Raw genomic sequence first — 2,948 nt, forward strand, 5'->3', positions numbered from 1 at the left:
TCTGCAAACTTACTGAGGGAGCACTTGATCCCCTCATCCAGATCATTGATAAAGATATTAAACAGAACTGGCCCCAATACTGAGCCCTGAGGAACACCGCTTGTGACTGGCTGCCAACTGGATTTAACTCCCTTCACTACAACTCTTTGGGCCCGGCCATCCAGCCAGTTTTTTTTTTTTTACCCAGCAAAGTGTACGCCCATCCAAGCCATGTCTCTAGGAGTACGCATGTACGCAGCCAGTGTCTCTAGGAGAATGCTGTGGGAAACAGTGTCAAGGGAAATGGTGTCAAAGGCTTTATTAAAGTCCAGGTAAACTTTGGTAATTCCATAATGAATTTTGACATTTTGGAAAGCGAGACGACCACATGTCTTATTTTAATAATCTTTTTAAAAGCTGAAGGTTTAGGTAAGTATTTTTAGATGGATGCTGTCAAGAAAGAAGTCTTTTTAAATATCTGATAGAATATGAAGATTCATAAAATCACTTAGACTTTATTTCTCATTTACAGAACTATGCTTTGTACCAGCACTCTTTCTGCACTTAATACATCTCTGAACAAATTTCTTTTTAGACTTCTAGTTTTGGCCCTCTTCACAGTCAGACTCTCACATTTTTACCAGAAGGCCACAGCGTGCGGTCAGTATTTGATTTTCACAAATGTCATTTAAACAAAAAACTAACGTGTTGGAACTAAATTTTATTAAAATCCATAATTTTGTCAGTAAATGACTTGAAAGTATTTCTTTATAAAGCATCTTTTTATGTAGTCTAGCAGCACTTGTAGTGCTGCAAAATAATGTTTTTATTTTCATCAAAACAGGACTTAGCAATACAACTTTCAGACTTTTGAGAGGTGCAGTCTGACTATTTCGTTGCAATTGCAAGAAAGACTTTATTGTGGAGGGTCGGTTACTTCACTAGAGGAAATGAAGTTACAGGGAGGCAGTTAATGGCAGGCTTTCATCTGTTAATAGTGTTGCTTGTGGAAAAGCCAATACAGAACTACTTCTAAAAAAGAAAACTTTAAATCTTTTGGGGTTTAGATTTTGACATTGGAAACAGTACAGATCCTTCTACCAGAAACACCCCATGCTCTTACAGTAAGACTTGCAATAGGAGCCAGGCACCTGCAGTGTGTGGTGAGGTTACGCAAATCAGATGATGTTAGTGCCTGTTCTCTTACGTGCCAAATGAGCATGCTGCTACCTCAGCGGCTGTTGCGCTTAACTAACTCCATTTCATACAGCGTGTGAATGTAGTACAGCTTTAGCCGAGTACTCGTGTTGCCCTCCTTAGAGGAAGTTGACTGGCTTTCCAAGAATGTACCTGGCTTAATCTCTGTGTGTAACGTTCCCGCTTTATTTGCTCTATGTATTTTGTGTACGCAGCAGTCTCTTTCTTTCTTCTGTGGGGTTTTCGTACACTTGGTTAACTCCGAGTGAGGGTTGGGGCTTTTTTGGTTTTTTTACAGTAAATCATAACTTTCCATTCAGAGCTTTTTCTTTGTGTCAGAATGGTCATATGGCTAACATAATGGGAAGCATTTGTTCAAATTTGGTGTCTAAAGTGAGCTTGCGTTGATGATTTCAACTAACTTGGCTGTCAATAAAGAGTAAGAATTTACTCTCTGAAGAAAAGTTGGGAAATTGCTGTTTCCTATTCTTGATACGCGTGTGTTCATCTCATGTGGGTAAGGTGAAGGGACTGTGAAATGAAATGGTCTTCTGTTTAGAAGTTACAGTTGTACAGAGCGATGTCCTCATCCTAAAGCTACAGCCCCTACCAGGTCTTGTCAGCCAGCTAAGCATACACCACTGATAGTTTAAGCCAGCCTGCACTGGAGCAGATGAGCTGCAGCTCATCTTTGGTTTTGGTGACTGACTGTTGGTGGAGGGGAGCCTTGAAAAGCAGAGATGAATAAAGTGGGCTTTGCCCGGAGCAACTTTAAATAGAAGCTGTGTTGGTTTTGTTCTTGTTTTTTTTTCCAAAAAAATATATAAAAGTCTCATACCAGCTTCAAAACATTATTTCACTGTTAGAATAACCATCACAACCTACGGGGAAATCAACTTTATTTAAGATCAACATCTGCATATGCAATCTGTTTCTTGAAGAGGGGCCAGGTTTGCAGTCGTTCTACACATCTATAAGCCTGAGGCCAATGCTAGTAAATATTCCATACAGCAGCACGGCAAAACTCCTGAAGTGAATTACTGCCCATGTAAACTTAGATAAGGTGCTGTTACTTCCCAGAATAAGGAATAACTCCATCTATTATTGTGTCTGAGCCGGGAATTCACCTCATCCCCTTTCTCAATCTGAGACTTACTTAGATTGCAAAATGCCTATATTGCGGAATGTTTGCAGAATGTAGCTTGCATTTATAGATATTTAGAATTAAAGGGCAACCAGTTTGAGGTTGCTTTTTATCTTAACTGTATCAGAATGTACAAACACAGAAAATGGTCTCCCAGGGGCCCCTATATGTGTGATGTTTACCCAGTGTGCACACGCAGCCCTGTGTTTTAGTGCTAGGCCAGAAAGAAATATTCCGTTCAAACCCTTGTGTATGCTCAGAGGCAGCTTGCCCATTTCTGTTGCAAAAGCAACAGTTTTGGCTGCAGCTTGTTTCTGTGGGCCAAGGGCTGTGACCCAGAAAGCAGGCCAAGAGGATACGGGAAAGCAGTGCTCAGGCTGTTACGTGCTGGAGCACAAAGCTGGTGCTTTATTTCAGTTACTGTAGGGAGCTCCAGCATTGTCACTGCTGCTGCCTTCCTTGTTGGAGACAAGTCAAGGGGATTCAATCCGAGATCTTCTAAAGATCCCCTCCAGCACCTATCTTCTTGCAAATATCCTCATGTTTGTGCTCTTTGCAGAGTATTTTAGTTTGGAGAGAATGTGAAACACATCAGACACATTGGAAGACTCGGAAATACTCTCTATGG

Source organism: Pygoscelis adeliae, unplaced genomic scaffold, assembly GCF_000699105.1.
Source record: "Pygoscelis adeliae isolate BGI_AS28 unplaced genomic scaffold, ASM69910v1 Scaffold166, whole genome shotgun sequence".
Classification (NCBI taxonomy): domain Eukaryota; kingdom Metazoa; phylum Chordata; class Aves; order Sphenisciformes; family Spheniscidae; genus Pygoscelis; species Pygoscelis adeliae.